Consider the following 25861-nt stretch of genomic DNA (forward strand, 5'->3'; position numbering starts at 1 on the left):
TATGTGCATTTTTTGAACTGTATTGCAAAATCCAGAGAATGTCACCCAACTGATAGCTGTGCTCTAATCTACATATACGCCTGGGACTAGTAAGTCATGTTGGTTTGCCCTAAAATACAGACCATATGAATTTTTCCTCCATCACTAAATGTATTACATTTAGGCTGGATCTAGACCCATCAAAGAAGGGAAATCATGTTGAGGAAAAACAAGACTCCACAGCGCCATCTGGTGTCACAGCGTTATAGTGCATATAAAATGGTTTTTCATTACTAATGTAGCTGAGTCCTTATACAGTAGAACCTCGGTTGTTGAACGCTTTGGAAGCTGAACAATTCGGAACCTAAACACCAACAACCCGGAAGTGAATGCCTCCATTCTTGAACAATTTTCGGAAGTCTAGCGGCTTCTGATAAACATTTCTCCATTTTTTTTGCCATTTTTCCAATGGATTTTGCTGACCAGAAATGGTGCCTCAGTTGTTGAACAGTTTTCTGAGTCTTGAGAGCCAGTGTGGTGTAGTGGTTAAGAGCGGTAGACTCGTAATCTGGTGAACTGGGTTTGATTCCCCACTCCTCTACATGCAGCTGCTGGGTGACCTTGGGCTAGTCACACTTCTTTGAAGAACAAGAATATGTTTTTTTAAAGAGGTAAACAAAATACACCTCATAGTCCCCCCCACCATTCAATTGATTGCTTGTCAATGTATATGGGATACGTATTCAACAATGCTAAACAGGCTAAGTTCCTTCATCGCTTCCCCTGCCACTATTTTCAGGGCTCAGACATTAGATCTGTAGGAGGGGGGCAATGGGCCAAATAGAGATTTGCATGCGTCTCATATTGTGATTTGTCACTTTTGATTTTACCCATTTTGTAACCCAGGCTGGATCTTTACACATTAAAAAATCGCTACCGAAAATTGCATTATAAAAGCTCTTAATGGAAAACCCCATTGGTGATGAATCATAGCTTTACAGTGCTATCTGGTGTCGTATGTTTATACCACAATTCTAACAATATAATTGACCAGTGTAGCTGAGTCCCCAGTCTCCTTGCTTACCACCTAGAGATCTAGTTGCTGCCCAAGACATTTTGCTGCATGAGATGGACCATCAGAATCATGGTCAGAGTCCCATGAAACTGGTCAGTTTATTTTGGCACCCAAGGCAGGAAATCCTGCATGTAACTTTTGCTGGCAGTAAAAATACAATGAAATAAATAATTTGTTGCTTGTTCATGATACTCAAAATTAGGTTCCTGGTGGGCAGCTACCTCACTCTGCCTAACAACAGAGTGTACAATATACTTCTTGAGTTTCATACGCCCTAGCTGGAAATTGACCCCAATGGACATGTATTGTTCTAGATCACAACAATAGTGGCCTGGTTTGCATGCCACCCTAAAGCAAACCATGGTTTAGCAAAAATGCATGGACTTCTCTGGAAAGGAGATCACGGCCACTCTGCTCTCCCTTGGCTATTTTGCTGCTATGGTGTGCCAAGCCACGGTTTGGCTTAGCACGCCATCTAAACCTGGGCTTGGAGTTTGGCTGTCTCCGGGGGGGGGGGGGGGACAACCACCATGAGCTGTAACCAAGGTTTGTGCTATGGTTTATGGCTTGTGATTTGTCTGGGAGAGTTAAACCAGGAGCCCAGATGTGGATGACATGCTAAGCCAAATCATGGTTCAGTAGAAAAAGCAGGGAAGAGCAAAGGAGCTCTGACCTTTTCTCTAGGAAGCCTGCCTGTGAATTCTTGTTAAGTCATGGTTTGACTTAATGTGATCTGTGAAGCAGGCCAGTGTCTGGAAACCTTAATCAAAATTTTTGAAGCACATAGTGGCAAGGAACCTTTAGACCCCCCTTCATTGCTTTCATGTCCATTTGAAGTTTTCCTGCTGTGGATCAAAAGGGGGGGGGGAGCTTTTAATGAGATCTCCTTAATAGGGAAGCAAATTCACAAAGCATCTAACCAAATAGTTATGAAATGGAATATTGCTGAGACTTCCTGAGCCAGAAGGTGGGGGGACGGGGGACGGGACACCAAGTCCCCCCCACCCCCAACCTCTGTATTGTAAATCTTTAGAAACTGCAACCAGTAATAAATGTGAAAAAAATCTATATCAATGGAATTTGGGGCTTTTGAGAATGATAAACTGTAGAAAACAACATGAAACAGCATCAAACGTGGGCAATATTTATTTGACATGATCCTGGCTCTTTCTCCTGATCACTGGATGCATCTCATTTAATTTGTTGAGGTCTGAAAGAGGCAGGAGAGACCTCTCAGTGCTGCACTTCGTAAAACTGCAGCCAGAAACTGATAAATCTCTGTTTATTTGTCTCAAAAAATGTGCCCTGGTTTTTTTTAACACAGACATCTTGCATTTGTGCTGATGGCAACAACATCCCTCTCCCCGCTCCTTCCAGATCACAAACTTTTTGAGACACATTGCCAAGAATTCTTTAACACAGCCTTCTCCAACCTGGTACTAACCAGATGTTTTGCACCGCAACTTCCATCCGCCCATAGCTGGCAGGTTGGGGAAAGGCTGCTTTAAGGTGGCCCCTTTGCCTACGCAGCACCTGAAACTAGCTTAGCTCGAAGTCTGCCTTGGCGATTTCAATACAGCACTTGCTCTGGTAGCTAAGAATTGACCTTGAAGAATGATTGATACTGTGTGGGGGCTGATGACATAAATCTGCTAAAGTGTGCCTGATGTACAGCTTCCCAGGCCTGGAAGCTGGAGCCACGTTGCTGTTCGAACACAGTGACACTGAACAGACTGTAGCAAATAAAAAAGAAAAAGGTAAAAACCAATCTGACAAGTCCTTAAAAAAAAACACCAACCCTCTCTATGCAGAGGATATGAAGGTTTATTGCCTTGTAACCAGCAAACCACTCAAGTAATAGTAAACAAGAATTATGATTAAGTGATTTTTTTTTAAAGGGTTTAAAATGTCTTAAAAGTGTTTTCTGCAGAAATAGTTGTTGGGAAGTTTAATCACGGGGATAACCAGTGTTAATCATAATCAAGAGTAGACTCGCCCAGTGAAATAAATGTACATTAATTTTCTTGGGTCTACTCTAAGTAGGATGGATGTCACTATAACAGAGGAACCATGCTAAGTGATCCTACAGCTGTGATCCTGTAAGTAACCCCATCAACGTGGTTTATTCCTGGGGAAGCAGGTATAATACTGCAACCTTAAGGCTACTTGGGAGTAAATCTCTTTGAATTGAATGAGACTTACATGTGTGAACATGAATAAGACTAGTATGCAAGGCTGCACTTTTGTGCTCTCCAAGATAGCTATTTCCTAGTAAATATGAATGTAGTCAGGATCTATGCAACTAAGCACCAGTTCACATGACCAAACGGAAGTGTTTTGACTACAGTTTGAAGGCACCATCTTGCAATGGTCTGTGATTGTTTCTTTTCCAGTTATTCTGTATGTGATGGATGGAAGCGCCAGCTAGTTGTGCTATGAAGCAATCTGTGCTCTATCCATATTCCCAACGTGCCCTCATGGTTGTGTGAACAGATCCAAAGCCTAACCTAAACCTGTACTCAACACTTTGCCCTTCTGCAATATAGATCAGACCCCCATGGCCATGATGTAGCCACAACATTGGTGTAAAACAACTCCCCTATTGTGAAGGCATTTAGATCTCAATCTTTAAGTCCTGTTAACTAAGGTTATGTGACACGCCTTCTTCATAGTTTGGTTAGTCAGTTGATTTATACGCCACATTTTCCACAGATTTGTGCTCAGATCTTAGCATATAGTGGTACATTGCAATACAGTGGTACCTCAGGTTAAGAACTTAATTCGTTCTGGAGGTCCGTTCTTAACCTGAAACTGTTCTTAACCTGAGGTACCACTTTAGCTAATGGGGCCTCCCGCTGCCACTGTGCAACTGCCACACGATTTCTGTTCTCATCCTGAAGCAAAGTTCTTAACTTGAGGTACTATTTTTGGGTTAGCGAAGTCGGTAACCTGAAGCGTATGTAACCTGAAGAATCGTATGTAACCCAAGGTACCACTGTACTGTGTTCATGAAGTGAAGATCTACACTGAAACCTCAGTGTAGCCAAAGTATGACCCTGCAAACTTGCTGACTGCTTCTCCTTGGTTTTTTTTTTTTAGATAAATGCAGGATGCCAGCTAAGCCAAGGTTTGGCTTGGGATGTCATCCAAACCTGGGATTGTGGTTTAAACCCATCTTCATTAACCACAACCTGTTGGGCAAACCTTGGCTGAAGAACGTGGTTGTATGGAGGAGACATCTTAACCATGATCCCTGGTTTGGATAAGCAGCTAAGCCAAAACTTTGCTTCACTGCCATACTGCATTGGCCTAAAAAGCCTGTGGTGGTGAGAAGCAAAGAGACTGATCTCTTCTTTGGAAGCCAGTTTGTTCACACTAAACAACGGTTGGCTTCATGTGATGTGCACATGCAGCTATTGTGTGTGGGTTCAGCATGGATTTAATTGTACTGCTTGCTGACCCAATTTCTTAGCCCTGACAGTCACAGAATTTGTCCTCAGATTATTTTTTTTAAAACACACACCAGAGTATAGTAGGTCTGCCTACAACTTTGCCAACACACACACACACACACACACACACACACACGAACCTTCCTTTTGCTCTGACTTCCACATTTGAGCTAATGGGCACATTATGTATTTGTTCTATTATAATAATTATAATTTATATCACACCCTTCATTTGTAGATCCCAGGGCAGTTTACAGCACAAAAATGTGAGATAAAAAACCCCCAGGAAATACAAGAACAAACCAATAACACACACACACATACCCCAAGACATTTAAAAGGGTATTGGATGTTAATCAGACAAAAGCCTGGTTGAAGAGAAAGTTTTTGCCTGGTGCCTAAAGGTGTATAATGACGGCACCAGCTTAATCACCCTGGGGATTAAATAGGGAGCTACTATGGAAAAAGCCAGTTCTTGTACAGTAGTGCCTCGCAAGACGAAATTAATTCGTTCCGCGAGTTTTTTCGTCTTGCGAAGCACCACTGCATTTAAACACTGACAACGGCGGGGAGGGGCAAGGAGAAGCAGGACAGCTGCCACAGCCGGTACCTCAGACTCACCCGCGCATTGTGGCCACCGTGCGACGCGGCTGCTGGAGAGCAGCGGGGCTCAGGAGCGCAACTCGGCGGAACCACCACCATCCTCTTTACCTGAGGGAGAGAGGGAGAGAGAGGCGCTGGCAGCAACGGCTCTCTGAGGGGAGCGCGCGAGGGGGGTGGGCAGCGGTGCGAGGCACCAACTGTCAGCGGGAAGGTGGGAGGGAGCCGGAGGAGCGGGGAAGCGAGCGTGCGTGCATGCGTGCAGTGACCGTCACCATGACACGAGAGGCAGGGCCGTTTCGTCTAGCGAAGCAAGCCCTTAGGGAAATCTGTCTTGCGAAGCACCTCAGAAAACGTCTTTCGTCTTGCAAGTCTTTCGTCTTGCGAGTCTCTTTCGTCTTGCGAGTTTTTCATCTTCTGAGGCATTCGTCTTGCGGGGTACCACTGTATACTATAGCAAAATATCCCATGGTTGTAATTTTGGTTCATAATATAAGAACATTCCAAAAGAAGAGCCCCACTGGATCAGACTAAAGCCCCATCTTGCCCAGGATTCAGTTCCTACCATGGACAACCAGATGCCTATGGGAAGCCCAAAGCAGGACACCATTACTGCTCTCCTCTTTATACCCTGCTTCACCTGGTATTCTGAGGCTTACTGCCTCTGGTTCTGAATACATAGACATAAGGACTCGTTACCCTTGATAACCTTATCCTCCTTGAATATGTCTAGCCCCCTCTAAAGCCATCCATGTTGGTAGCATTGCTACTTCTTGTGGGAGCAAATTCCATTGTTCAACTGTGCACTGTCTCTTCTGTTGTCTCTTCTAAGCATAGGATCTACACACAGGAAAAAACAACAACGCTATAAATAAGTCAGAAATTAAATCATTATAACAAAAGAAAAAACCGCTATAGAAAATTGCTTAGAATTTCTTTGCTCTCTGGCGCCATCTGGTGTTGCATGTTTATAATGCATTCAAAATGGAGTTTCTTGCCTAATGAGTCCCTAATCTACCTACAGTTGTTGTTGTTTATTCATTTAGTTGTGTCCGACTCTTCGTGACCCCATGGACCAGAGCACGCCAGGCACTCCTATCTTCCACTGCCTCCCACAGTTTGGTCAGACTCATGTTTGTAGCTTCGAAAACACTGTCCAACCATCTCGTCCTCTGTTGTCCCCTTCTCCTTGTGCCCTCCATCTTTCCCAGCGTCAGGGTCTTTTCCAGGGAGTCTTCTCTTCTCATGAGGTGGCCAAAGTATTGGAGCCTCAGCTTCACAATCTGTCCTTCCAGTGAGTACTCAGGGCTGATTTCCTTCAGAATGGATACGTTTGATCTTCTTGCAGTCCATGGGACTCTCAAGAGTCTCCTCCAGCACCATAATTCAAAAGCATCAATTCTTAGTAATCAGCATAATTGGAGTACCCTGGGTTCTAGTATTATGCAGCAGAGAATAATGTTTCCCTGTCTATGCTTTCTGCACTATGCACAATTTTACAAACCCCTGTCATTTATGTCCACACTGGTTTCTTGCCTCTATTCCAGGCCAAAAAGGCCTCAGACTTTGCAACATTTCCTCATCCTTGCAGCAATCCCAAGGAAGAATTGCCGTTTGTCTTTTATAGATGGGGAAAGGTGGGTGAGAAGTAATCTCCCACCCAAGGCATCTAACCAACCCAGGGTCAACCCTTTGTTCAGTGAGCCATGGTGGCCTCCCATGTCTATAGTCTTTAGCCATACTTCCTCCGCACCTGAAAACTCTCTCTAAACGTGCAAGATTTGTGCCAGAGTCAGCTAATTTACACTCCATTAAATCAGCCAGCCAAGGAGGATCTTTGAAAATACTTCATATTTCAGAGCATATTTTAGGTGTGTGTTTCTGCTCATGCTCTTCCATCAAATGTTTGAGTAGCGTTACCATCTGTAGCTAGTACAATAGCCAGATGTCAGAGAAGGTGTGTGTGTGTGTGTGTGTGTGTGCGCGCGCACACACACACACACACACACACATATGTGGGCATGCACATACCTAACATCTTGAGGAAAGCATTTACTTTTGCATGTTCAAGTTGGAGATTTATCCCCCTGTTGTTTAAAAATATTGTTTGTACTGCTGGCTTTCTGAATAGCACCCTGCTTCCAGTAAAAAGAGCTTTGCCATTCGGTCACTTACAGAAGCAAGCAGTTAAAAGGGCTAAGATAAAACGACAGTGGCAACAATTTCCGGATGAGCCCCCAGACAGAATTTTGATCCTAAGAGACACAGATGGAAAGTTCTATCAGCCAGCCATAAACTGCTGCTTTGTATGTTGTGATAGGTGTCAGGCTGGCTACACTGTTGACATGGAAAGGAAGAGCTACACTTATTGTTATGTACTGAGCTTGGGTCCTAGAGCAATATGTAGATAGGATCCTAGAAGCTGCCCAATCAGGCCACAATAGGAAGTGAATCAGCCTATCACTAGAACAATAGGCAGGTAGGATACCAGAATGCAGCATCCATGGCCTGCAGGAGCAGCTTAATCAGGATCCAGGAGGGGAGCAGAATCAACCAATCATGCGGGACCCATTGTGTAAATAATGTATATAAAGCCAGAGGGGGTTTTCTTTTTTGGGGGGGGGGGATTCAATCATTTGTCCTATGAGCTGAAATAAAGAGCATGAAATCACTACTCAACTTGGAGTCTTAGCAAGTTGCCTATTGTCCTCACCCCAATACTTTTATACCAAAGAACATCTCACTGTGATTGTATTTTATCTGGTTAATAATTGAAAACGAAATTCCAGATTATCACACTAGCCCTAAACCAATTTGATTCTTATGGAATTTGTCTTCATTAAACCAAAAGTTGGTAGAAATGCATATTCAGCTCTGTGGATCAAGAAGTCTCCTACTTGCTATCTAATCAGACTGAGCTTTGGTGTTTTAAATATTGTGAATTGATTATGCTTTAGTTCTATTTTCTGTTCCTAATATTGATTTTTTAACAGATTTTTTTACTATATTCCCATGTGTTTTTATGTGAGCCGCTTTGGGGAAGTGGCAAACAAATAACTGTATAAAATAAACATACATAAATAAATACATTCCTGAATAGATGCAGTGTCTTCTTAAATGGAGTTTTATATACACAAATGAGTTTTCACACCTTGTGATCAATGAGTTAAAGACCAGATGTAGTGTTGTTCACATTGTTAGCCTTCTAAAAATAAAGCAGGCATGGGGGGGGAGTGATTGGGGACAGGGAAGAGGGGCCTTTATGTCTTTGTCATCGCTGCAGTCTCAGTCAGAATTGGGTCCCTATGGATTTGTATCTGGACTAGAAGAATGACCTTCAATGCAAATAGCATGAGGAAAGCACAATGCCATATCCTCCAACATTTCTCTGATGAAAATAGGGAAGTCATATCCCATCACGATCATTCTTTTGATATTTAGGTAAAGGTAAAGGACCTCTGGATGGTTAAGTCCAGTCAAAGGTGGCTATGGGGTTGCGGCGCTCATCTTGCTTTCAGGCCGAGGGAGCCGGCGTTTGTCCACAGACAGCTTTCCGGGTCATGTGGCCAGCATGACTAAACCGCTTCTGGCACAAAGGGAACACCATGACAGAAACCAGAGTGCATTGGGACCAAGATCAGAAAAAACCCCTCCCTTCCACATTAGGGTCCTGATCAGGATTAGGTCCCTCCATGTCTGATACATAAATTTTAAAAATCATGCAAGGGATAATGGCATGAATAATGCCATATCTAGTTTGGTGCTAGGGACATGGGTGGCGCTGTGGATTAAACCACAGAGTCTAGGACTTGCCGATCAGAAGGTCGGCGGTTCGAATCCCCGTGACGGGGTGAGCTCCCATTGCTCGGTCCCTGCTCCTGCCAACCTAGCATTTCGAAAGCACATCAAAGTGCAAGTAGATAAATAGGTACCACTCCAGTGGGAAGGTAAATGGTGTTTCTGTGCTCTGCTCTGGTTCGCCAGAAGCGGCTTAGTCATGCTGGCCACATGATCTGGAAGCTGTACGCTGGCTCCCTTGGCCAATAAAGTGAGATGAGCGCCACAACCCCAGAGTCGGTCACGACCGTACCTAATGGTCGGGGTCCCTTTACCTTTATTTTGGTGCTGACCCATATGGGTTTAGCATTTTGATGGCGGATGCTTTTTAGAAACAGTTCACTGTCGTCCATAGACTCTGGTTTTGTTCTGGGGTGTTTTGCAACAATTCTCAAGGATGAAAAAAGAATTCCAGTTGTTTTGAAAATAAGAAACTGCAATTTGGGGGACAATGCAAGCTTCGTAAAACCTGATTGCTAAAACATATGTACTTCTGATCAATGTCACTGACAAACAGGCTTACAAATAAGCATATAACAAAGTCATCACTTTTTAAGTTTGAATAAAGTGAGAAAAACTAATTGGCGGAAGGGTATGCTTAATAAATTGTTGGGATTTCCCCCCCCCCTTTTTAGCCAATCTCCCCATAAACCAAGAAGAATGAGAATGTGATACATAATAAACTAAGTGTTACTGTTTTCTACAATCACCCAGGCCTTACAATTTGATTAATTGCAGATCCTGAATCACTGAAAATAAATGGCAGTTAATTATCCCTAACACCTCTGCAAGAACAGATTGGGGAGGACTGTGAAATTAGCACACTGTGGTCTGAGCTAAATATATCATTTTAGCTTAACGAAATGCAATAATATTGTAATTCAAACTTATGTTCAACAAAATTAATAGCTTTTAATACCGAAATACCTCCATTTGATCTATCCCATATTTTACATGCACTGACGTTTATATGGATGGTTGTTCTGAAATAACCATCACTTCCAGAAACTGGTTTTGAAGTTTGGATTTCAGACTGCTATTCTTAAGTGAGAGTTTTAAATGGGAGAGGACTTTGTTTATCTTAATATTTTAGGTGACTTTTTGCCCTCTGTTTTATTTTTCCACATTTAACTATAGCCAGTTCTGTTATGTGTCCGAGGAAATAGTTTGTAACTAAACTGTCATCTACAGTGGCCATAAAAGAGCTTCCCACTTTAACAGAAGTTATGATATACGGTGCTCAAAGTTTCATATCTGCCCTAGAATTTATATACAGGCATCCATCTGTCTTAGGAGAGAATGGAGGATTCCATCTTCAGCAATGAAGTCAAAGGTTGGTGTCTGTAAAGAACGATACACTAGATACAATCAGGGAAATATCTGGGCCAGGATAATTCCACAATTAATTCCGCAGATGTACCTAAAGCTTTCTCAGAGTTAGTCTTTCAAGGTGTTCTCCATCCTACCCAACAATTCCCCCAAACTGCTGTGACCTGGTTTCTGTAATTCACCTTCCAGATCCTTTTCTAGAGGTGTGTGAGTATACATTCACATGCTGTGCTCTGTGTGCATTTATGTACTTCAACCAAACAGGACAGAGGTTTACATGAAGTTTGCATATGCCAACACACACACACACACACACACACACACACGGCACTTAGGCCCAGTTAAGATCATGGAGAGTTAGGTTGATTGGGGTTTTCAATCAACCTAACCTAACCTAATTTCAATGAAATTTACATTGGATCCATTCCTATATTACTTTGCATAAGAGTGTGTTGTAGGGTTATAAGTGCATTGTCCATATAACCTGGGCTACGCTACTTGGCTACTTACTCTGAAACAGGTGCAATGGAGTCATCTGAAGGAGGCCCAAGAAACATTGCGAGATGCAAAATCTAGAGTGATTTGCCAGGACAGACTAGGCACCCATCTTTACTTTGCATCTGAAACACAATTCTCAGGGTTCTGTGGGAACCGTGACTGACTGTTCAACCACTCTGAAACTTGTAGCTCTGTGAGGGAATAGGGTTCTCCTAACAACAACAAGCTTGTTCCCTCTTCCATGTGACACCCCCTGAGAGATTGGAAGATGGCTGTCATATCTCCTCTCAGTGTCTTCTTAGTCTCCTTGGTCTGTTCAATGGGGCTTCCTCCCTAGACTGTGATTTTAGCACTGTACTATGATACCACTCCAAACAGTAATGGCTTCCTTCAAATAATTCTGGGTTCTGTAGTTGGTTCAGGGTGCTGGGAGTTGTTAGGAGATCCCCATTCTACTCACAGAGCTACAGTTCTCATAGATCCTCGGGAAGAGACATTGATTGCAAAAAACCCCCCAACTTTGGGTTGGGAATAGAAATCACCTAACAACTCTCAGCACTCTTAACAAACTACAGCTCCTAGAAATCTTTGGGGGAAGCCATGACAGTTTAAAGTGGTATCGTAGTGCTTTATATTGAGTGTAGTGTAGTGTAGTGTAGTGTGGTGTGGTGTAGTGGTTAAGAGCGGTAGTCTCGTAATCTGGGGAACCGGGTTCGCGTCTCCGCTCCTCCGCATGCAGCTGCTGGGTGACCTTGGGCCAGTCACACTTCTCTGAAGTCTCTCAGCCCCACTCACCTCACAGAGTGTTTGCTGTGGGGGAGGAAGGGAAAGGAGAATGTTAGCCTTAAAGGGAGTGAAAGGTGGGATATCAAATCCAAACTCTTCTTCTTCTTCTTATACGTGTGGTGTGAATGGGGCCTTAATCTGGTAGAATTTGCATATGCTTGATGAAAATATCTGTTTGATTCAAGACTTCAGCAACAAAACACTGGACCAGTGAAGGATATAATTTCACTTCAAGGGTTGGCAGATTATTTGCCAGACACAAAACTGCATAGGCCTATATCTATGGAGCTATCTTGCTGTTGAAAGCTGAGGACGTACACATGCTTTTGAAATTAGGCCCATATGTACAGATACCCAATTTGTGTGAGCCAATGATGAGATGCGTTTTTCCATGACTACTTCAACTTTTCCTTATTAAAATATTTATTTGTAATGCAGTAGCAATAACAATATTTTGTGGTCAAACACAATATGATCCCTTCATTTCAAATGTAATGGAATTTTTTTCCACCAGGCATGCAGCAATGCCATGCTTAAAACAATAAACCAAGAAAACAAATTTATATTTATATAAAAGTATCAGAAATCACAGATAGGGCCTATAAGGAGATGGTTAAACTAGAACACCCCAGACCACAGTGTTTCTGACTTTAATCTTCCAAAATAGTTTTTCATCCAAATCTGACTAAAAAATGGCATAGCATTTTTATATGACATACTTCAAATATTGTTGCTTATGATCTCACCCTCTGACAGTAAATATTGGGTTAGCAATTTTCTGGAATTTAGAAAGAGGATTTTCTCTCTCCTCTCTTCAGCTGAGTTTCTCTGTAATAGATCTTTTGCTGACTTTGCCCTTTCCTTAGACATGAGAAGTTCCATCAATATTTGAGGACGAGTGAAGTGGGGAAAGTGGATTGAAGAAATCTATTTATTATAGACTGAAAGTATGTCTTAGGTCTGTAATGGCATCCAGTTGATTGAGGCTGGTGGGACAGTGCCCCATTTCCCCAAATGGACCACCCTCCATTGGTTTAGACAGTCTAAACATGATAATTCCATACCAGAACAATGCTTTCTATGCAGAAGGTTCTACATTCAATTATTGATATTTCAGTCTGAAGTTGCAGCCAGGGCTGAGACCCTAGACATCTATTGTTAGCCATTACAGACACTCCATTAGGTAGGGTACACAATTAAGGCATTTACACATTGCCAGAAAAAAAGAAGAAGAAAAGGAAAACTACCACCAAAAAAAGATTGACATTAAAGATGTATGTGCTAATTTATAGTATAGGTTCAAATTCAGAAAGAATCACTGTAATTCAAATAGAAATACAATGCATCCCGTCATAGTGAAGAGGTTGCCTGTGGTGGGTAATTTCAGGGCCTCTGCCTTCCCTTCTTATGGTTCATATGGGTACCCTAAACACCGGAGAAGATGGATCAATTGTCTAATTCAATGTAAGGCAGTTTCATATGGTCACCCTCTCCAGGCATCTTACTAACATGTATAGTTAATATATGAGTGGGGAAGAGCATGCCAAGCTTTGTCCCTGTCGCCATCATCCTTCCTAATCTGGAGGGCAAACTCCATAAGTAAATACACAGGAGGCTTCCTGTGTCGGATCTTCCCCTTCTAACTCACAGAGGATGAGAGAGACAGTGAAATCAGGGAGCTTGGTGCTCATCCCCACCTTTCCCAATCACATGCTTGTTTTACCCAAGAGCAGAACTCGAGAAGCATGTGTATGTGTGTGTGTGTGTGTGTGTGTGTGTGTGTGTTGGAAGAGATGTTTATCAACAACAAGTATTCCCCTCAAATGTCATTTGCTGAATTTTCTCTCATCAACCTATCCTGGGCCCCCAAACCCTCAATCTCTCCCTCAGTCCAGAGGTCGGCATCCCCCTTCTTTAGACCACCTGTGACTATTCTGCATCTTTATGGTCATTATTATGAGATATACATTGTATTCATAAAAAACGGTATTGGATACACTGAAGGGTTTTTCTCTTTTTTTGCAGCTTGCTCTTTTAGATATCACACCTGTCAGGGGTTCAGGAGCAGAGTCACAGGAGAGGGAGGAAATGGAGAGCGAGGGGGAGGAGTCCGAAGGAAATGTCAGCGATGGCAGCAGTCCGAGGTCTCTGAGTCTCTCCAGTGACTCGGAGGATTCACAGAAAGGGGCCCCCATAGTCAGGGCAAGGGGAGTGCCCAGGGGGGCACCTCGGGAAGAAGGGGCCAGAGGGGACTCAGAGAGTAACAGCTGGAAATCCGGACCAGCGTCCCCCCCAGAGGGCAGTAGGGGGGAGGAGTCCCAGGCATCGGGATCAGGTGGCGCGCGGGCAGCGGAAGAACGTGAGGCAGGAGTGACCACACCCTCGTCAGGGAGCGAGGAAACGGTCATCAGGAAAGTTAAACGCGCGCGCGCGCCAAGTTCAAATGTACAGGAGGGCGGCAAGGTGGGCAGCCCGGGTAGGGAGCCAGGTCCTAAAGCCCGCCGAAGAGAGGGGGAGGAGTCAGAGGGGTCAACGTCTGCGTCAGAAGAGTCCAGGAGGGAGGAGACCCCGGGGGGTAGTAGGACCCAGAGGAAGAGAGAGAGAAGGAAGAGGTGGAGTAAGATTAGAGTCTTAAACTGGTGCACAGGGGGCGGAGACTCAGACGGAGCTTCGCCGGTCTAGACTCCAGACGTAGAGCTGGGACGCTGAGGCTTGGAAATGGAAACTATTCTTCAATAAAGACTTTGATACTTTACTACCGGCTAGCGTTGGTCCTTGGTGAGCTGGGACCAGGAGCCAGCTCTGACAACACCTCTTGCCAGCATCTGAAATTGCCCAGTCCTCTCTCAAGAGTCCTTCCCCCCCTTGAGATATAACTCGCCTCCATCTTCAGATATTACTTTCCACTGCATTCTCATTCAACACTCTGTCAGCTCCATAACTTCCTCTTATTTCCCGCATGACACATGGATGAAGACACTAAACAATAAATGTAATTAAGGGCCATTAAATTAAATCTGCAATGAGCAAATGACAACATGTGAAGCAATGCAGGCTGAAGTATTCGGTTGGGGTTGAAACTCACCTTTGAGTTTCATTTAGGGCAGGCATGGCCAAACTTGGCTCTCCAGATGTTTTGGGACTACAACTCCCATCATCCCTAGCTAACAGGACCAGTGGTCAGGGATGGTGGGAATTGTAGTCCCAAAACATCTGGAGGGCCAAGTTTGGCCATGCCTGATAGGGCAATGGCACCTGGCTCAAGTTATGGATCAGCCAGCTGATGTCCCCATATGCTATGTTGAGCACTAATGATCTGGGGAATTGTGAGGAATTTAAAATGGTAGTCACGAGTTGCTGGTCAAAAGTGTGCCACCATTGAGTAAGTCCACCAGATGTGGATTCCACAAACAACAAGTCCATGATTCTCATTCACTTTCCATGTTTCTATATTGCTGATGAAAACTACCTTTGTTCATTTGGCTTGCTTGCAAGGTTTATTTACAGGTATTGGCCTTCTGAAACATTTGACTTTTAGTTTGTGAGCTACAGTTCCTAGAGTGGTTTATCAATCAATTCCTCTTCACAGGGCATTCTGGGAATTGTAGTTCTGGGAGGGGCAATGGGGCTTCTTACCAACTCGCAGTACCCTTAACAGACTATAGCTCTTTGGGGCAAACCATGGCTGTTTAAAGTGGGATTACAGTGGTTTAAGTATGATGGAAAGGCTGTAGTCCTATACACATTTTCCAGGGACACGGGTGGCGCTGTGGTCTAAACCACTGAGCCTCTTGGGCTTGCCAATCGGAAGGTTGGGAGTTTGAATCCCCACAACAAGTTGAGCTTCTGTTGCTCTGTCCCAGCTCCTGCCAACCTAGCAGTTCGAAAGCACACCAGTGCAAGTAGATAAATAGGTACCGCTGCAGTGGGAAGGTAAACGATGTTTCCATGTGCTCTGGTTTCTGTCAGGGTGTTCTGTTGTTCTAGAAGCGGTTTAGTCATGCTGGGCATATGACCCGGAAAGCTGTCTGTGGACAAACACTGGCTCCCTCCGCCTGAAAGCAAGATGAGTGCTGCAACCCCATAGCCACCTTTGACTGGATTTAACCATCCAGGGGTCCTTTACCTTTACCTTTTCTTTACCTCACAGTAAGTCCCATCTAGTTTTTCTTCTCTCTTCCTTGCCTCACCCCCTGGACCCTGGCCTTGTTCCTGGCACTTTTATTTTATATTTAATTGGGCATTCTTCTTTAATTTGCTGCTGTGCTGGAGGTGAGCATGAAGAAGCGGGACTGAGAAACGGGTGGCTGTGAAAAGTGTTCCTTTCCCCGGGTCTACAAAAACAAGCCAAATGAGCAGTTGGTAAAGCCATCAGCTTCTCTCCCTGAAACATACAGCAAACATGTGCTGTGACCTTCGCCTCTCCCCTTTGATTTACAGCTGCATTGGAAAGCAACTTAACGAGGTGGCATGGAGCTTCAAGAGCCGCTGAAGTCAATTTATTGTCTAAGTGTTATGGATGTTAATTAGATTAGGAATATGCTGAGGCTGTTACAGTTCCTGTATGGAGAGACGGGTGGAGGGCACTCGTTTGAAACTCCGCTTTCTGTGGCATGGAAATGCAGGAAAAGGAGAAACTCTACACCCAGGGAAATTGTAGGGTTCCACTGGATTCCACAGAATTGTAAAAAGTCCAATAATAATAGCATTTATGAAAGAGCCAAGAAAGTACCAGACACGGGCTTTTAGAAATAATAAAAATAAAATAAAATAGCCCTGTTATTCTTGCATTGTTTTCACTATGATAGTGACAACCAAGAACGGTTTAGTGAGAAAATGCAAGTAGCGGGGCATTTTCTAGGCAGTACAAATTCTAAGACATAAATGTGAATTAAATTGTGGGGGAAAGCAAAGTAGTTGAAGACAAGGGGTGACTTTTCAAATGGTTCTCTGGGGTTTCTATCTCCAATTCTAAAATAAAACCATTCTAAAACAGAGTAGAGCTGTGCTGGTGATTTTTTTTTAAAAAAAAGATAATTAAAAAATCAAATATATGTAATATTGCTGATACTTTGGGGACTGTGGGATGTTACTCCCAGCTACTTTGCTGGAAGATGTGCATGTCTTTCAGGTATGGAAACAAATAATCCAGATGAAAGGAAGATTTTTTAAGTATTCAATATCTGAGGCTCTTTTAGGGTATCATGCCATATCTGAGGCTCTTTTAGGGTATCATGCCATAAGGAAAAGGAATTAAGAAATGGTTAGTAATTTGTTAACAGCTGCTAAAATAGAGATTGCTAAGAAATGGAAAACTTCTGTTACACTTTCGATGACACGCTGTAGAGTTTGCTGTCTGTTGGGTGACAGAGATTCCCCAGAAACAGGGGTGCCAACTTGAATGAAATATGGGGGGGGGGGGCAGGTAAGCCCCACCCTGCATAGTCAATCAAAAGACGTGGTGCAAGCACAGCATTTGAATGGCAATACCCATCAACTTTTTTTGGGGTGGGGGTGCAGTCCCCTCAAGCATTTTATTCAGGGACCCAAAGGGACCTTGGCCCCTAGGAGTTTGCTCCTATGTCCAGAAAAGAACCATCTATATCATTTTTGGCAGAATTGGATGAAATTTGCAGGCTTCTTAGTTCATTCTTTTCAAAAAAAGAAAAATATTAAAAAGCATATTTCTGTTACCCTTATGGCTAAGATGGGTAATTGTTTTTGCACTTACCTTACTTCTGAGGTCACCAAGGGGTGTGTGAGAGTGCCTTTTCTTTCATTCTACAAATCACCTTTCAGCCTCCTCAGTTTGTTGAGTGATCATTGTGCAATAGAAGAGGACATTCGTTCACACCCCCCTCAGCCACCTTGTAAGTAAAGTAAATGCTGTTAAAATGAAAATATAAAAGAATTCATCAAACTCTGGGAAAGAGAAACCGGGGGGGGGGGGGGCTCCTTTTGCACAAGGCAAATATTACCTATAACAGAGGTTATTAACATTTTTGAGTCCACAGCTCCCTTGACCAACTACATTCTTTCTGTGGTACATGCGTGGGGCACAGGAGCCCAGTTATGTCACCCCTTGCCAGCAGAGATTCTCACCCTTTTTTGAACACCCTCCCTTGTGTAGTGTTCCCTCAGCCTCCTCCCCTCTCTTCTCTCCTTGGGATTCCTCTGGGCAGCCACAGCAGCTGCCCCTGGTCTCTGAGCTGCTCCCCCATGCCCCAAAGAGAGGTGCCTCCTCACACTGCCCCATAGGGGCCTGGGAACCACCCCGTGGCCAGCCCCAGAGGAACCATTCACCTGGAGAGTTTGTAGCCAGGGCTGCTGCAACAAACAGCTGTGCAAGACTTTGGGAGGCAGAGATGCAAGAGGGCGTCAGAGAAGGGAGGGAAGTAAAGAGGGAATGAGGCAGGTGTAGCCTGCGGCACCCCAACCATCTTTCAAGGCACCCCAGGGTGCCACGGCACACTGATTGAAATAATAATAATAATAATAATAATAATAATAATAATATCGTTGTTTATACCCCACCCATCTGGCAGGGTTTCCCCAGCAACTCTGGGCAGCTTCCAGCAAAATATAAAAAATAATAACACGTTAGACATTAAAAACTTCCCTGAACAGGGCTGCTTTCAGATGTTTTCTAAAAGTGTAATTCTTTATCTCCCTGATATCTGATGGATGGATGTTCCACAGGGAGGATGCCACTGCTGAGAAGGCCCTCTGCCTAGTTCCCTGTAACTTTACTTCTCGCATTGACGGAACCACCAGAAGACCCTCAGAAGTGGACCTAAGTGTCTGGGCTGGACAATGGGGTGGAGACGCTCCTTCAAGTATACTGGGTCAAGGTCATTTAGGGCTTTAAAGGTCAGCACCAACACTTTCAATTGTGCTTGGAAACATACTGAGAGCCAGTGAAGATCCTTTAGGACTGGTCTCAGCGGCCACTCCCAGTCACCAGTCTAGCTGCCACATTTTGGATTAGTTGTAGTTTCTGGGTTACCTTCAAAGGTAGCCCCACACAGAGTGCATTGCAGTAATCCAAGTGGGAGATAGCCAGAGCATGCACCACTCTGGCGAGACAGTCTGTGGGCAGGTAGGGTCTCAGCCTGCATACCAGATGGAGCCCTGGACACATAATTGACCTGCACTTCCATGGACAGCTGTGAGTCCAAAATGACTCCCATGCTCCGCACCTGGTCCTAGAAATTTGAGGGCAGGATTTGGTCCAGCACTACCTATCACTATGAACTTGGCATGTTCAGAACTCGACTTGCAGTGACTTTGGGCACAATTCTTTGGGCATCCAATATCTAACTTTCCTATATAAAAAAATCAAATCAAAGTAGTTGTCAGTTCTCCATGGATGACATGAGTCAGTTGAAGTTGGGTGCATGGGATGGATTCAAGGCTTCCATCTCATAAAGAAGCTTCCATTCACAAAGGAAGGAATGGAATGCGAACAGTGAATACTGTGACAGAGGCAAATAAGCCACAATACAGAACTGAAAAAGAACAGTTTGTGAACAGAAAGAGTCTTCTCCTTCTATGGACGGACACTCCTTTCATTCATGGATCAGAACCTATGGAGCATCTAGCTAAGAGACCCCTGGAACTGCTCACTAGAATGGCTCCATTTCCCAATGTTCATGCTTGTTGAACTGAAATCCACATTCACTACTTGTGTGGCATTTAAGATACAAAGGATTCCATGGTATGAAATAATTGGAAAGCCCTTTCAGGATCTCTGTTATGGTCATTTTGTTTCATTTGTTTAGAAAAGTTAATACATTTCCTATTTCAACGAAGTTGCCGGCTTCATGGGGGGAAAGGCTATTAATGGAACATTAAAAAAGAAAGAAAGAAAACTATGCAAGTATGATTACAGATCCTGTATATCACTTGCATCTGTGTGGTTTCCAAATGAAACTTGTGACTCCTGGGAGAAAGAGAGAAAATCAACAGGGAAGTAGTTGCCCTGTTTAAAAAATATAATTTGTTTTCAGCTTTCAGAGCCATGTGTGTGGGACCATTCTATACATTTTTTTTTATTTAGAGGGTCCCATTTTCTTAAGCTTGGTTGCTTAACAACAACAAAATTTAATCAGCGAGGTTGTAGCTGTAAGTTAACCGCTCATATATCACGCGAAAGATGCAGGTATTTCATTTATGGCACACCCACATATAAATATCCAAAGTGGAAATGGTTCTTAAGCTACTGACTTCACAGGCTCCATCTGGCATTTCAAGTACTCCATCAGCAAAAGAGAATGCCCGGTTTCGACTCGACTACAAAATGTCCCATTGACTGTGCAATTTGTCATTTCCTGAGAGAGAAGGCAATGGCTAAAGGATGCAGACATGCAGGGAATGTTCAGTTAGGCATATCTGCTGTGTAACAGCCCAGAGATGGAACAGTGTAGTGGTTAGTGGGTTGGACTAGGACCTGGGAGACCAGGGTTCAAATCCCGACTTAGTCACAAAGTTAACTGAGTGCGTATGGGTCAGTCACTATCTTTTGGCTTAAGCTGCTTCATCGGATTGTTGTAAGGATAAAATGAGAGAACTATGCATGCCATATTGAACTCCTTGGAGGGAAGGTGGTATACAAATGGGATAATGATTATTATAATTATAAAAACTGTCACTAGTGTGGATGTCCCCTACTTGCTTTCTTGGTCAACCTGGAGCATTCAATTTTATTTATTAGAAACAAAAGAGTCAAGGGCTCAGATGGAGAACATTTTAATTAATTATTTTTTTTACAAAATTTATATGATGATCAATAGTAGTATTTTCTGTGTAGTTTACAGGCAATCAAAGCATTCAGATCTCTCTCTCTCACACACAAAGAATACAAATTTTGACATGAAAATCCTGCACGCACATTTCAACAGCAGCAAGAAAAACAGCGTAGAAAAATACCCAGTGCCGCTAAAATTTATATAGCAGATCAGTGGATACAAAAGTTCATCATTTCAAAAGCCTGTGAAAATAAAAAAGGATCTTCACTTGTCACTGAAAAGAGCACTAAGAAGATCCCAGGGGAATCTTTCCAGTGACATGACTGAAGATTTCCTCTCTTTTGAATCCAATTACAATTCAGGTTAGAGGAAGGAGAAGAGCCATGGCTCAGTGGAAGAGCCCTCCATGCAGATGGCCCCAGGTTCAGCCCCCAACATCTCCAGGTAGGACTGGGAGAGAACTCTGAAATCCTGGAAGTGCAGTCAGATGGCAGGTTCCTATGTCCCAAGAAGTGGCAATAACCTCTGAGGACCATCTCTCTCTCTCTCTCTCTCTCTCTCTCTCTCTCTCTCTCTCTCTTTCAAGTAATACCCAATTTGCCCCCCCACCCCCGCCCAGTTCCTTATTGCTCCCATAAGTTTTGCCATTTTGGCATAGTCCATTAATTTAGTTTGCCACTCCCCCTTGGTTGGTACAGAATCTTCTTTCCATTTCTGAGCATAAATCATCCTGGCTGCGGTTGTAACATACATAAACAGGTTTGTTGTTGTTGTTTTTGGTATCTCTGTACCAATTATCCCTAAAAGAAAAGCTTCTTTTTTCTTCTTTTTTTATTAGAAGTTATTTTAAACATTTTCTTCAATTCATTATAAATAATTTCCAGAAAGCTTTTACCCTCTGGCAAGACCACCACATATAGTTACAAAGTACCTTCTTTCTTTTTACATTTCCAGCACGTATTTGATTTTGATTCATACATTTTTGCTAACTTACTTGGTGTTGAAGACCATCTGTACATCATGGTCAAATAGTTTTCTTTCAATGTATAACATACTGTGGATTTCATATCTACATTCCACATATTCCATCTCTGATTCCAGGTAGGTAAATATAGAGGATGTACATTATTTCCTCATCCTATCTCTGTCAGATTCTCAATAAAGTATGGGGGAAATCCTCTCATTTGTGTTGGGAATTCCATTCCACCCTTTGCTGCAGATATGTGGGGTTGTTACATGTCACATGTCTGTTTACATTCCAGCACAGTTTGCTGGAGTCCCGTGAGCGGAACATCCGCTCTGTATTGCTTTTGTTTTCTCTCTCTCCGAGAAGAACGGCAAGGAGAGAGGCCATGTTTTTCTTTGTCCTGATTTATGTGTAATAAATGCGTAGTTTAGTATAGTAGCCATGCCTCGAGTCTGATCTGTTGTGTGTTTACTGAGGAAATGTGTGCTCCTGCTAAATAGCTCGAGTTGCAGACGCACGTTGGAGGAGGATGGTTGATGGGTCTTCACAGCAGCAAGGCTGAGAAGGGACCAAGGGCCAAGCCAGCTGGCTTTCCATCCCACTGTTCCGACAATTTGAAGACTGGGAGGCATACCTCTACTTAACCGTAGCACAAATTAAGATTGAGGTTCTGGTATTAACCTCACAGTGGCCGTTAAGTAGCTGGTTGGGTGTTGCAGATCACCAACTGCACCTCACCACAATGCCTCCTTCTCTTATCAAGTGTTTTTCCCCAGGGATGCTACCGTGCTACAGAAGCTGAAGACCCCACTTGTCAGAGAAAGGCTTCATTGTGGCTGTTACAATAGGGGAAGTTAAGCCCTGTTGCTAGAGATTTGTCAAACATTTCAGAATGTGCTTCTCAGTTTGCAATCAGTTTGGCACTGGACTCTCATAACTAAACAGAGATCTCTCTTAAGAGGGACGTCTGTAGGCCTGAACAGAAAGCATTTTGTCTTCTCTAACAGGAAACCTAAGGCACTACTTAGGCAGCCCCATATATTCAGCTGTGCCTGTCAGGACAATCAACATGTATCTTTTGATCTGTGTGGCAACAAATATATGAGTTGTCGTTTTGCGCTGGAATGGAATGAGACACAAATCTGCCAGAGGTGAGCCCATGCCCCTGGAAGACTTCTCCACATCCTAAATTTTGCCAAGCTGAGACTGGGGGATTTCCAATAAATATGTCTAACAAACCCATAAAAAAATTCCAACTAGCATGATGACTTAAGTCCTAATGTCAAAATACAGAACCACATAGGCTGTGCTGCATGATTTTTTGGCTCCTGCACTGCAAATTAAATCTCAGTAGAACCACTGCTTTTTCAAACAACAAAAATGAAGTCTACCCCCTTCCCCCCCTCCTTCCAACAAGGGGAGAGAAAAAAATGCAGAATAAGCTGTCCTGAGACCTTGGGGCCAAACGTAGGAAGACTGAAAAAAAGACGTGTTCTTATATTTAGGTAATCAAATCGGGGCAGTAGCTTCCTAGTCCTGGATAGGGCCAAGCCTTTGGACCTCATTGTCTTATAATTTCCTCTTGCCATCCACAGAGAGAGACAGTATTTCACATAGCACTTCTGTTTACAAAGCAAAGGGCCTCACTTAAGCACCGTTTGCTGAAAAAGAGGGCTGTTCTGAGGAAATGTGAGTGGGCTGGAGCGGGGATCCCTGTTGAGCAAACTTGGCAGGACCCAAAATCCTGGCTCGGTCTGATATTAAAAGTGAGTCATCAGTTTACCCACACAGCAGGGCTTCTCTCCGGCCTTTGCGTACTGAGCAACTTGACAGAGCTCCAGAAGATCTAAGCCCAGTTTCTATAATTAATAATAACTGTCTGAAAGAAGCTCCTTGTTAAGAAACACTTGCTTTTGTATTGTGCGACTACTCTCAAGAGCATTTCTTTTAAAATCTATTAAAACATTGCAGATCAAATCTAGTACTTGAAAGGATAGTTCAGGCCACCATCTTATACACTGTCACCAAGATTTCATTTATTAATAAAAACTATTAAATTTATATACCGCCCTTCATCCATAGATCTCAGGGCGGCTCGCAACATAAAAAGACAGTATAGAAACACAAAATGCATGATAAAAATAAGAACAAAAATACAACTCAATGGGACTTACTTTTGATTAGACATTTAAAGCAGTTTTATCTTACTATAACAGTCATAGCTCCCCCCTCCTAAGAATCCTGCAAATCCCCCCCCCCCCCGCGCGCAAGAGCACAGTTGGACATTTTGGGTGCTGTGATCTCACACAATTTTACACCAAGATCTCGCTGTGGGGGGGAAAACCCCCACATTTTTCAGGGGCCACAATTTTGCATTGCACCCCCAAACAGGCATTTTTAGGTGCTGTGCTCTCAAGCCAGGGCACAAAGAAACATGGGAAACACACAAATGGTGGCTAACCAGTGCCAGTAAGAGGAACACTGCCACTTCCAGGTAAGATAAGGTGGAGAATTGGCCTAGGAGGAAGCCCCACAGTGGGTAATCTGTGAAGGGGGCCCTCAAGCTTTGTGCTGACTCTGGTCAGCAAAGATGCTGCTGCTCTCCCACCATGCGTTGGGGAGCTCCATAGCATAGTGGTCCCAATTTCAATCACTGGCACCTCCAGGTAGGACTGGGAATGCCCTCTGTTGGAATCCTGAAGAGCTGCCTCCATGGCAATTTTGAGCTAGATCAGGGGTCAACAACCTTTTTCAGCCGTGGGCCAGTCCACTGTCACTCAGACCATGTGGTGGGCCTAACTATATTTTGGGAGGGAGGAAATGAACGAATTCCTATGCCCCACAAATAACCCAGAGATGTGTTTTAAATAAAAGCACACATTCTACTCATGTAAAAACACCACGCAGGCACCACAAATAACCCAGAGGTGCATTTTAAATAAAAGGACACATTCTACTCATGCAAAGACACGCTGATTCCCAGACCATCTGCGGGCCGGATGTGGCCCAAACAGACCTTAGGTTGCCTACTCCTGAGCTAGATGGACCAGTGGTCTGATTCTGCATAAAACAGTTTATGATATGAGAATGAAAGTGAGAACAAGGCCTCGGAGCATAAACTGAGATGTGGGAGTCCCTAGTACAGTGGTACCTCCGGTTACAAACTTTATTCATTCTGGAGGTCCGTTCCTAAGCTGAAACCATTCTTAACATGAGGTGCGCTTTCGCTAATGGGGCCTCCCGCTGCTACTGCGCTGCTGGCGCGTGACTTCCGCTCGCAATACCCAACTCTCTGGGTAGCCGCGAGCAAGCCTTCATCTCTTGGTCTCCGAACTGTCTCCATCCGTATGCAATGTGTGGGTAATAACACTTATTTGCTATCTTTATGTATGTTTCTAACTGTCAGTCCCTGCCTTTCTACAACATACCATAAGATATTGCCTGGCATATGCCAGGTGAGACGAGTGATGCATACATTTGAACCACCAGCAAAGATCCTTCCGTAAACTGGAATCCGAGCACCATGAAGCCACTCTGAAATCCACAGGGGTCACAAAGAGTTTCATTGGATAGTCATAAGCAAGGCATAGGGGAGACAAAGTAAGTGAAACAAAGCTGACAAGCAAACTCACTTAAATGCCTGGCTGTGATAGGACAAAAACCAGAGCCCTTTCCTACTTCTGAACTGGTATTTCTGTTTCTTACATGGAGGGACATAAAGTGTGTGTGTGTGTGTCAGAGAGAGAGAGAGAGAGAGAATATAAACAGATGGCTAACCACTTTAACAATCAAAATGCATGCTTTCTGAGTATGCAAGCGCATACTATAATGTTATTCCCCACACCTGTTAGTTCAAAATACTTCAGGCATTTTAGCAATGGTGAAGAAAACAAACCTCAGAACAACCTGCTAGATATATATTTAATATACACCTCTCTCCCTCTCTCATTGGCTGCTGGAGAATATTTTACCTTCCCTGGGGATTTTACCCTAAGATGCTTCTCTCTCCTTCCTAGCTTATCAGACGGAGCATCTACTTTTATGGTTAGAAGGCTGGTGGTGTAAAGTTTGGAAATTGGTTCTGAAAGAGAAACTAACCTAGAAAAAGGCTTAGCAAGGGCGCAATAAAAAAGGATGAATTTGAGAAAACTTGGTAGCCTTTTCTAACCCTTTTAATCCAGCCTGGATATACTACGTAAATGTCCACCAAACGACCATGTTACTTTTTGGTCAGACTGTATTCCCAGATACAGTGGAACCTCAGTTTTCGAGCATCTCGGAAGCTGAACATTTTAGAACCTGAACGCTGAAACCCCGGAAGTAATTGCTTCCGGTTTCCAACAGACCTCGGAAGTCGAACAGCTTCCGCGGCATGTTTTTCCATTTTCACCATTGAAATTGCTGACAGCCCTTTGCGCCTCGGTTGTCGAACATTTCAGAAGTCGAATGGTCTTCCTGAATGGATTACATTCAACAACCAAGGTTCCACTGTATTAAGTTTTTATTATCCTCATGCACCCCGTCCTATCATTGTATTATTTTGTCCAGTGGGTGTTTCTTTCCATTTTGCTCCTGCTCTGAAATGTAATCG

Source organism: Podarcis tiliguerta (assembly GCF_965153285.1).
Source record: "Podarcis tiliguerta genome assembly, chromosome: 12".
Taxonomy (NCBI): domain Eukaryota; kingdom Metazoa; phylum Chordata; class Lepidosauria; order Squamata; family Lacertidae; genus Podarcis; species Podarcis tiliguerta.